We start from the raw sequence: 12,572 nt of genomic DNA on the forward strand, positions 1-12,572 counted from the left end.
CACCAGGCATGCCTTAACCGACTCGGAGTGGTTATTTGATATTTTTAAGGATTGCTTTATAATTAATTAGAATGAAGCTATATTTTGGGTGATGTCATGTAATAGAGAGCTAAAGGCTTGAGACGTGATATCATCTTATTCATTCTTGGATGATACTTGGCACGACCTCATTAAACCTACTTATTTATGTTTTACCATTATATATTATAGATAGATTATATCCCATAAGATAGTAGAAAAGATAAAGTATGTAAATTGTAAAATTTCTTGTTATCGGAAATTCAAGAAGAGTAACTTAAACTACATGGAGGCTAGCTCCAATCAGCTTATTAGCTGAAAATTAATTATATAGAAGAAAGTAAAAATAAGTCATATATCCCGCGTGTTGCGCGAATATTTATTTATATTATTGATATTACTAATTTTATAATATAAATAAACAAATAAACATTGGCAGTAGTTACATTAATTTACATCTCTAAATAATTTGTAAAATTCTCTTTAGGAACATTTGTAAAATATATAAGGTTGACAACATCCTAAGAAATAGGGGTAAATCAGTAAATTTCTTAATAATTTCATATGTTGATATGCTATAGAAATTAAATGATAATTGTTAATATTTTAAATAACACCTTAATAAATAGGGATAAATCATTCATCGAAAAAATAAATAGGGCTAAATCAATAAATTCTTTCATAATTCATATGTTAGTACACTATAGAAATTAAATTATGATTGTTAATATTATAATTAATAACCATACATGAATATAAAGAATATTTCAAAGTTTTGATCACTTACTGTCATTTCATTAGTAAATGAATATATCCAAAATTTTAAGAAAATAAAGAATCATTTCTAATTATATAAACATAAAATTAATTTAATAAATTTTAAGAATTATACCTAATATTATAAGTTCTCAATAAAGTAGATTTCTTATTTGGTGAAGGTTCATTTTATCTAAAAGTATTTAATTTTATAAAACTTAATATGTGGATTATTAGCTAATATAAAGCACAAGCAAATAAAATTATCAATTTAATCTACAAGTATTCATATCTTACAAATTTCTTCGAGATTAAATTGATAATTGCAATAATGTATATATTACATGAATTATGTACCCAAAAACTTTTGATATATACTCTTCTATCATAAATCCAAATTTAATGAATCAAAGTTTATACAATAAAAAAATTGTACATGTTAATACAAACTGTAAATTTATACCAATTGCTATTTTTATATTTAAATTTCTATAATAAACGATTTTTAATAAAATTTGTGCAATGCGTGGGTTGAATGAACTAGTATAGTATATAAAATTGTAATATATTATAGAAATTTGGAAAAAAAAAATTTGAAAAGTTGCTCAAGTTTATATCAATTGGGCGACTCGAAGAGATGGCTCACCACAAGTTTAGGGGTGAGAATGGAAGAATTTTGTGGAAAGCACAAATGAGAAAATTTCGTGAGAGCACACTGAATATATATATATATATATATATATATATATATGCATTCGAAAAAATTTCTCCAGTAGATTTTCCAATTCGAGTCTCATAATTGATGAAAAATTACAATTAAAGAGTCTCTACTTTAGTGGACCGATCTTACTCAAATTTGGATTAGCTAGTGGGCCTACCGACACCCATAGGTTCATATTGGAAAAAAAAAACCAAACGAAAAAATCTATAAATATAATTATGCCCTTCTTGCGGTGAAGAAGGTCCAGTGCTTAGTCCTACTTGACATGTTAACTAATAATTAAAAAAAAAACTAGATTCGTATGCAAATAAATCCAGTATCTTCTCACTTGTGCAAAGCCTGTCAGAGCAAAGGCTGGAGCACCGAAGGTAGGTGTGGCAATTTGTGTCTAAACCGGTTCGTGTCATTGAAGTCATAAACAGCCTAAATTTGTCAGACAAGATTCAAATGACTTCCCAAAAACAGAGAAATCATCCATAAATATTTCAATAAAATTCTCTAACATGTTAGAAAATATAGACATCATGCACCTCTGGAAAGTGGCAGGTGCATTACAGAGACCGAAAGGCATTCTCCTAAAGGCAAAAGTGCCACAGGGACAAGTGAATGTGGTTTTATCCTGGTCCTCATGTGCTATATGAATCTGATTGTAACCAGAATAACCATCTAGAAAACAATAATAATCATGCCCTGCAAGTTTTTCTAGCATCTGATCAATGAAGGGGAGGGGGAAATGGTCTTTACGGGTAGCATCATTTAGTTTCCTGTAATCTATACAAACTCTCCACCCAGTCACAGTACGAGTCGGGATTAATTCATTGACCTCATTTTTAACCACAGTCATACCACCCTTTTTAGGCACTACTTGAATAGGACTAACCCATTTACTATCTGAGATAGGATAGATAATACATGCATCCAACAATTTAAGCACTTCTTTCTTCACTACCTCTTTAAGAGTTGGGTTAAGTCGCCTCTGTGGTTGCACTGTGGGTTTGCACTCAGCTTCCAACATTATCCTATGAGTGCAAATCATAGGGCTGATCCCTTTGATATCCGCAATAGTCCATCCTATTGCCTCCTTGTGCTCTCTCAGCACACTTAGGAGCTGCTGCTCCTGATCACCTGTCAAGGAAGAAGAGATAATTATTGACAAAGTATCATCTATTCCAAGATAGGCATATTTTAAATGGCTAGGCAATGATTTAAGTTCTAGCACCGGGGACTGTGTCAAAGATGACACTGGTTTTGTCGCACTGGTGCCCAGCTCCTCATAGTAGCGAGCCTTGATTTCTGACACCTTCTCCACAGATTCTTCCTCATGCTCATCATCATCACTCCAATCGTCCAGATCCCTAAGGACTGATTCCATTGTATCCACACCTGCTTTCTCCTCCACAGACTCAGAGATAAGCTCATCAATAATATCAATGGTGTAACAAGATTTGCCATCATCAAATTTCTTTATGGCATCATAAACATTAAAAGTTATTTGTTCATTCATAACTCTTAAAGTGAGCTTACCTTGTTCCACATCTATTAATGCTTTACCTGTCGCAAGGAACGGTCTGCCAAGGATCATGGGCACCTCTCTATCCTCCTCCATCTCCAAGACTATGAAATCGACTGGAAATATGAATTTGTCTACCTTCACCAGGACATTCTTGACAATACCCTTTGGATATTTGATACTCCTGTCATCAAGTTGCAAGGTAATATGAGTTTTCTTGCATTCTCCAAGTCCAAGTTTCCTGAAAATAGATAGAGGCATTAAATTTATACTTGCACCTGAATCGATAAGAACGTTCTCAAAATGAAAATTCCCTATAGTACAAGGAACAGTGAAACTCCCCTGATCTCTTTGTTTGCGTGGTAAGTTAGGTAAGTCCTTTTGGAGAATCATAGAACACTCTCCTGTAAGCATCACAGGCTCACTCCCATCAAAATTCCTCTTTTTAGTGAGCAGATCCTTCATGAATCTAGCATATGAAGGCATCTGCTGGAGTGCTTCTGCAAATGGAATGTTGATTTGCAGCTTTTTAAAGACATCTAGGAATTTTGCAAATTAGGCGTCCAGCTGCTGTTGCTTCAATCTTCCTGGAAAAGGGACAGGAGGAACATACGGTTTCACCCCTAGTGACTTCTGCCTTGGTTCCTCCACCTTTTGCTTACCTTTGTCTTTCTCTGGACTCTCTTCTTGAGTTTGAGCTTTTCTATTGACTGTGTCCAATTCCTTGCCACTCCTCAGCATTATAGCATTGACACTCTTGGGGTTCTCTTCAGTGTTGCTGGGTAAAGACCCTGATGGTCTATTACTCAATTGTTGAGAAATCTGACTAATCTGACCCTCTAGGTTTCGAATAGTGGCTTGTTGATTCTGTAGCATGGTGTCAGTCTTTTGCATATAGCTCAACATGAGCTCTTCCATTCTCGACTGACTCTGCTGAGGTGGAGCATTCTGAGCAGGGCCTTGCTTCTGGAATCCAGGTGGCAATTTAAGTGCATTATTCTCATTCCTCCATGAGAAATTAGGATGATTACGCCACCCTGGATTGTAAGTGTTCGAATAAGGCCCTTGATTACTCCGTTGGAAGTTGTTGACAAAGTTCACTTGCTCTCCATTGGGTGAAGCTGAGGGATTTCCACACATGCATTCAAGAGTCGAATGTGGTCCTGAACACAACTCACAAAAAGCAACCTGATTAGTATTAAAAGAATGTGCTAAGGTGAGTTTACTTACCTGGGTAGTGAGAGCTGAAATCTAGGTTGTCAAATTAGCAATAGTGTCCATGTCATTGACTGATGCCACTCTTGATTTGCTTCTCTCATTCTGCCAATTATGTGCACTGGAGGCCATCTCTTCTATCAAAGCACTTGCTTCATCATAATTCTTACCCATCAGTGCGCCTCCTGCTGCAGCATCTACTAGAGACCTCAATGTATCATCCAGGCTAAGATAGAAGACCTCAATTAGGAGATTATCTGGCAATCCGTGATGTGGGCACTTTCTGATTGCCTCCTTAAATCTCTCCCATGCCTCATAAAGTGATTCACCACTGAACTTGGTGAAGTTAGTGATTTCGTTCCTCAATCTTGCAGTCCTAGCTGGTGGGAAAAATCTCCTGAGAAACTTAGATGAAAGGTCGGCCCAGGCGGTGATGGACTCTTGTGGCAGTGAGTTGAACCAGGCTCTCGCTTTATCCCTAAGTGAGAAAGGAAAAAGTTGTAATCTAATAACATCATCAGTGACATTATTCATCTTTATCGTGTTACAGTATTGGAGGAATCTTGCAATATGCTCATCAGTACTCTCGTTAGGATATCCTCCAAACTGATTTGATTGAACCATCTGGATGAGTGCCGGCTTCAGTTCAAAGTTATTAGCTGGAATAGTGGGCCTTCTGATCGCAAAACCCATAATAGTAGGTACTGCATAGTCTCGAAGTGCTCTGGCAGCACCCTGTATTTGGCGGTTGATGTCATCGTTTGCCATCTCAACTGCCTGCAATTCTTCCCTTCTTCTGTTCTCTCTTCTCAACCGATGCAAGGTGCGCTCTATCTCAGGATCTAATGGTAGAAGTTCAGCACTTCTACTCCTGCGCATAGAATACCTGCAAAGAGAACAAGAAATAAACACACAGTAAAGTGCGCCTAAATTAACAATAGAGCTAAAAGTGGTCTAATATTAAGTTAGTCCCCGGCAACGGCGCCAAAAACTTGATCCACTGCAAATATATATAAAAATAAGCGCGAATTCTACCAGCAAGTATACTGGGTCAGATAAAGTAATATAGTGATGAATAGAGTGTCGATCCCACGATGATTAATTAAGTACTAAACCTATATTAGATTCTATTGTCATCTAAGCAATCAAATTGAGAGAATTAACTAATTAACTACTAATCAACCTAAATCGTTACAAAGAGTAAAAAGAGAATTGTATGAAAATATATCAATTGAAAGTGGGAAAAACAGAATCCACCCTAGTTTCACTAATCAGATTGCCATCATGTTATAGAAATTAATAGCTATGTGGTTATTCAAGTGAGTTTATCAAGCCTTTAAAATTAAAGTCTTAAACCCCTAATTAATCATTCAGCTCCCGCATCTCTAATTAATAGTGGACTCTAAATTATAATCATACACCTTCCAGTGCTATGATTGTCTAATGCCCTAAATTAATTATCCCTAATGTCTTAGCGAATAACTAACTAGAAACATTGCATTAATCCCAAGATAATCTCTAATTAAACTAATTAACGCAGCTTCCGCATTTAACTAATTAGTCTAATCAAGAATTCCTAACAAACACTATATCAACTCCCGTATCAATAGTGTTTCTAACAATTATAACCAATTAAGAATTAAAATTGAAATTATAGGAATTGCAATCATGAATCATTAACACATCTATTAATCCTATAACATGGCGACAATCATCATATTAGCTACCTAGGGTTTCATCATATTCCCACAAGAGAAGCTTAGAACATCATGGAATTGAAAACACAATTATAATTCAAAGGAGTCATTGTAATAGAATTCATATTCAGTAGTAAACTCAAGATATTGAATCCTAAAACAAAAACCCAACAATTCCTTTAAGGATTCGTCTCTTCCACAATTCTTCGCTTCAAATCAATTGATCCAAGTGACGGCTCCAGACAAGACTCTCTCAAAAAAACTCTCTAGGTTAAAAGAATGGTGAAAGATGGCTCCCCCCAGGGTTTCCTATTCTTGTTATGAGGAGTATTTATATCCAAAACAAAAAAAGATTTCCGAAAGATATAGGTTGGCTCCAAATTGCGCAAAACTCCTCAATATTGCTCGTAATTCCATCTAAGTCTTCAAAGACCTACAATATCAAATTACACATAATTAAGCACCAACTTCTTATAATTTCTATAAAATTAATAATAATTTAATATGAATTGCACAATAAAATATTAGTATAATATGCCCTTATCAAGTAACACGTAACATCATTAAAAATTTTACCTCTAGCATATCTACAGATTCAGACTCTTGATTAGGATCTGACACCACCTTTTCTTTTGATGCAAATGTTCGATTCTCCTTCTCATGTGTTGTATACTCTTCATAAAATGAGAATAATTTATCTCAAATAGTCTGAAATTCTAAAGATTGACCACCATACAACTTTCTGTAACTCCAATCTACAAACTCAAGTTTATACCTGGGGCCCAATATCACCTCAATCGATAAAATCACTGAAAATTCAGACCAGTATTTTTAATTTCATGAGCATCCTCAATGATATTGGTCCCAAATCTTCATCTGTCTCATCACTATACTCCTACAGCATCATATATGCTTTGAAAGTGGAAGGAAAAAATAGATTTGCGGTAGGATACTTACTCTTAGAAAAACAAGCTTGTAATCTCAAAGAAAACCCCTAAGAACTTCTTTATCTTCTCAATATTCTGCCACTCCAATGGGGTAGGACAATTTGTATAATTGGAATCACTTAACTCTAGGTGGCAAAATGCACGACGATAATAGAATACACTTTCAAGCATAAGAAAGGTTGAATTCCAACAAGTAGGGACATCTTGCCTCAAGCTTTTCTTCGAGTTCAAAGAGAAGAGTCTCACACATTTAAGAAGCTTTTCTTTTCTAATTTGAGACCCCTTAACATACTTGACACTCTCTCGCACTTTGTCTACCGCAACGTCAATCTCTTTCAGTCCATATTGCACAATTAAATTAATGATATGTGCACAACATTGTTGATGAAAGAATTCACCTTTGGCTAGGAGTGCATTCTTCAAATTTAAATGCGATCTCAACAAGCCCACGAAAGTGTCATTGGCGAAGGCCTTATCCAAAGTAATAGAAAAAATCTTCCCTCAATACTCCACTCAGCTAACAAAGAGGTAATCTTATTACTCAATGCCACACCAGTATGTGGAGGTGGCATCGGGAGAAATTCAAAATCTTCTTTTGCAAAATCCAATTTTTATCAATAAAATGTGCGATCAAAGAGAGATACCCATCAGTAGCAATTGAGGTCCACAAATTAGATGTCAAGCAAATCCTACCACTAGCTTCCTCAAGCAAGCCCTTAACCCATAACTTCTTTTTTTATAAACTTTCAACACATCAGCCCTTGCAGTGTTTCGAGATATAACAGGCACACTCTCACGCAAATATGAGAATACAGATCTAATTGTAGCATACTCCACAAAGGCAAGAGGCAGATCATGCATAATAATAACAGCAATCAGCAATTCACGAAAGTGTTCAGGATCAAATGTAGTACTTCTCAAAGACATATCATGGCTCATGAGCAGCTGACCAACATCTCGTGTATCCTTACGAATGCATCTTTCACTATGTTTTTTCAAATTTCCTGTCTCATATTGACTATCACAAATAAAAATAGTGCCACACTTCTTGCACTTACAACGGCTCTTACCATCAATAGACTTTTCTACTAACATCTCAAAGAATTACCACACAGGTGAGGTCAATCTTTTTTTCCGCTTGCCTTTCGATGTTCTTGCCTGAGTTCTTGTTGCAATGTCTTGGATCTCGTCTACATCGAGCTCCACGACATCATCATCTTCGTTTATCGTGGCCATGGGTTTTTCCTTTTCAAGTGATTCCAAGTTGACCTCCAAATTATTTTTTGAACTCATTATCCCTAAATAAAACAGACAACGAGAAACTGGTTAATGCAAATGGAAAAAGAACTTGCAAATTGAAAGGCACTCAAACAAGTCGTGGCTATCAAATTATTCAAGGGACTCGGGCTATATTTTTGAAAGAATCGATACATTGGTTAATGGTTAGAGCAGACCGAATATTTGCTCAAAATAGATAGTTGTTATTGCCTTCTTGCCACTTCAGAAGAGAGACATGTCAAAGGAAGTCAAACAGAACTAGGGGAAAAAAAAACAAAAAAAAAAACATAACAAAGCAAAGCAAAGCAAACAAATTATATGAAGGAACTAGAATTACTAACAAAAGAGAGCTATGTCTACCCAAAAAAATAGCTAGCAGTTAAAACATATTATGGAAAAAAGACAAAACACAGTTATAAAAGTTAAACAAAAACAATCGGTCCCAAGCTCCCAGCTCTATCCGCACCCTCACTCTCTCGACTTTTTCAGCTCTTAAAATTAAAAACTGAAAACTAGAATATACCCAGAAATTTCAAGAAAGAACACACTATAGTTTCGAACATTCGGATTTTCGAATTGATTTTGGTTCGAGGTGTTGCAGATCCGCTTGGGAAATATGATTCATCAGCCCAAAAGGGTACTTCGATTTTTCGGTTATTTAGATATTTTTTAGCAGTCCTAAGTAAAGAGAACCATAACAGTGGGATAGTCCAATCAGTTCTCTTAGATGCGACGAATATAAATATTAAAGGCATAACCACAAATGGTTCATTACAACTTAAGGAGATGTTTCGCACCTATAGACTGTCTTTGACTCAATGGGACACTCGAGTTGTTTTGTTTCTGGTCAAAATTATCAACTTATGACTCTGCAAGCTCGAAATTTGGTTCCATTGAACCTCATGGACCAAGTGGATGAGGTCCGTAGTTAATGGGAAAACAAGCACGGGTTGTATGCAAGTTGCTCCAGGAAACATTAACAAGGTGTCACTGGGTAATGATTACAATGACAATAGGACCACATGCCACTTCTCACCTTTCATACATGGGCATTTTTATGGAACATTCTGTACCATCCTATGAGTAACTCTCAGCAATACCAATCATCAAAGGAGGCCTAGACAAGAAAGGCTACTTATTAGAACCAAAAGAGACAGCAACACTTAGGAATGCAAGAAAAGCATGCAGCAAAGATGCATTTAGAAACTTGTGAATGGAACCCTACAAATGTGGTCATATTCTAGATTTAGTTTCCTATTCCGTTATGCAAATCAAATAATGCAACAGGTTTACAATGTATTGTCCAGGTCAGACTTTGACAGATGAATGAGATTTCCCGAGAGGAGATGACAAAAATATAAATATAAGCTTCAATGTTTAAGTAGCTGCTGAAATACTAAATGGTAGACCCAAAAATATATACAAATATACAAAACGTTACATCCTTTGGGCTCAGTATAACTAAGATAATAGAAAGAAAACACGTGTGGGAGGAAGGCACATTACATACAAGAGACCGCTTTCTGTGGACGTGAAGACACGAAAACAGAACAATCAGCAAAGCCTGGATAGGGAAAGGGAGTGCTTTGGGGTCTGCAAAGCAGGGATACCTAATTTGAGCTCGCATGGTCGAGTCGAGTCGACCTAATGCTGTCTTCGTTTGCGATCGAACTCATCGGAGAGAGGGCTCGACAGTAGAGGGTCACGGGGTGGAGGTCACGGTCGCGGGGTCGAAGTTGAGGTCGCGGGGTTGTAACGACCCTAAATTTTAACAAAGTCTCTTTTAAATTTTCTCGATACTCATTATCACATAACGATTCATATAAAAGAAAACCTACTTTCCATAAACTCCCAAAACATATATATTACCAAACCAGTAAACTCTAATATGTACACATATACTTCTTAATAGATTTTTTTTAACATTAGTAATCCAACTAAATAAAAATTTCATGTCGTAACATATTCAAATGCATTCTATACAAAAAGAATCCCTATCAAAATAACTATGGTACCTACCTAGTTTTCCGAGCTAATCCCCGATATCAAAAATGGTTCTCCCGTGCAACTAGAAACTTATCTGGAAAAATATATGCAGAGTGTGAGCTGCATCTCAGTGAATACTAAATTCCAAAGCAAAATGTATTATTATTAAATAAATGGGTATTTACCTAAAATGACCCATGGTTTATCCGTTTTGTCAAATATATCATATGATTTTTTTGTTGTCAAATCTATCCCATGGTTTACTTTTTGCATCAAATCTATCCCGGCGTTATCTTTTCCATCGACATCTAACGGCCATGCTGACGTGGTGCCCACGTGGCAAGTGTGGCCCACTATCTCTCCACGTGCAACGTCAGCACGGCCGTTAGATGTTGACGGAAAAGATAACGTCGGGATAGATTTGATGCAAAAAGTAAACCATGTGATAGATTTGACAGAAAAAAAAACATATGATAGATTTGACAAAACGAACAAACCATAGGCCATTTTAAGTAAAAACCCCTTAAATAAATATTTAATTGCAAACAACCAAATATTCAAACAAATAATACAATCACATCCAATCCAACTTTCAACTCACCCAGCATACATACACTATACATATATTTATACAAACTATAATAATAAAAATTATATCCAAATAGTAACTAAATTTAAGTTCTACTAACCAATACACACAACCCTTCCATCCTTTTCTCTAATATCCAATATTACATAAACATCAAATATCAATTCATTAGCGTTCCATAGCAACTCACAATACAATCAATTGATAGATCAAGCTCTAGCAACAACATGACTTTCATAAAACAACTTCGGACAATCTCAACAATCATCACATCTCCTCCAATAATCTCAGCAATCATCACATCTCAAACAATCTCAATAATCATCACAACTCCAACAATTTCAACAATCATCACATCTCCAATAATCATACCGGCCAAATAATATACAACACAAACCAATCAATATAGCCACATGGTTGCATTTCCTCGTAACAGAGTTGTGACGGTACTGTGATCTCGCATATCATTACTCATATATCCTCCTCAACTCCCAATACTCATATCTCATAAGCGGGGACCACCTATTAACCTCTGGCGGTAAGAGTTGACCTCAATTTATATTCCACTGGGTCAAGTGGCCGATCATGCCCCTTTTTCTATTCTGTCGGGTCCAGCGGCCGATCAGGCCCCTATTTATATTCCGCGCGGGGCAAGCGGCCGATCAGACCTCTATTTATATTTCGTCGAGTCCAGTAGCCGATCGGGCCCCTATTTATATTCCGCCGGGTCCAGTGACCGATCAGGCCCCTATTTATATTCTGCCGGGTCCAGCGGCCGATCAAGCCCCTATTTTTATTCCGCCGGGTCCAGCGGTCCTATGGCTATATTTAAACTACACAAGTATAATCAATTGCAACCATGTCATCTCACCTCATATAGCATCATACACAAGCACAATCTCAATCACAGTACAATGACAACATGTTATCATCACAATCATCATTCACAATCACACTGCATATCCCAAATTAAAATGAAACATAGAAGGCAACATTTCTCAAATCAATTCACACAACATAGCAAGACTAATTTCTTAATTTCTAACTATCGCAATATTCTTATTAAATATTTTATATAACTATAATACATCATATTATAAGGAAATAAAGTACTCACATAACATATATATATATATATATATATATATCATTTCACAATGGAATGAAGTACTCACTAAACACCCAAAATGGTTCATCAAACTTGACATTCAGGGTGGACAATATTGGTGTCCTCAACCCCTATCAATCATAAGCATAGTTTAGAAAATAACTTATTCGTAAATCATTTTCTCCATTGATCCTCATACTAAATCACACCACAGTGGCCTTAAAGGATCGAATAAATCTAAAATAGAATGCACCAATAGCATCAACCGTTAAACTTTCCATATAAAGAATCCTCCTCTTAAAAGTTTTCTATGCATATTTCATAATTTACAGTTTATCAACCTTAGATAACCTATATAAACTAGTTACTAATTAGAATGTTGATAATCCAAAAATACGTACGATGGGTTTAGTGACCACATCTAAATACACGGAGAAAAACAACAGCAGATCATCCTCTACCAGCCTCGCCAACTCGTGGATATCTAGCTCTCACACTTCCATTACTTCCATTTCACAATTCAGTAAAGCATATACGAACAACTTTTAATGAAAAATCAACTTTCAGTACAACTACTAAATCAGCAAGAAGTTGGTAAATATAAGTATATTTTCAGCACTATTGACTTGTCCTAGCTTAGTTCACTAAACATTTAAATGAGCTAGTCTAACCTAATTCATCGATTTCTCTAACTTATTCATCCAACTAATCTGTTATTTCGTATTCCATAGTAAAAGCATAATCAAA

General features: G+C 35.8%; 1 non-coding gene across 1 annotated transcript; it reads left to right on the top strand.

The window, feature by feature from the left end:
• The first annotated feature begins 4,482 nt into the window (after nucleotides 1-4,482).
• On the top strand, nucleotides 4,483-4,589 carry LOC116215757. The gene has a single exon (XR_004158557.1). It is a non-coding gene; the product is annotated as a small nucleolar RNA R71 (small nucleolar RNA).
• Nucleotides 4,590-12,572: the final 7,983 nt, after the last annotated feature.

This window comes from Punica granatum, chromosome 7 (assembly GCF_007655135.1).
Source record: "Punica granatum isolate Tunisia-2019 chromosome 7, ASM765513v2, whole genome shotgun sequence".
In the NCBI taxonomy this organism is placed as follows: Eukaryota; Viridiplantae; Streptophyta; class Magnoliopsida; order Myrtales; family Lythraceae; genus Punica; species Punica granatum.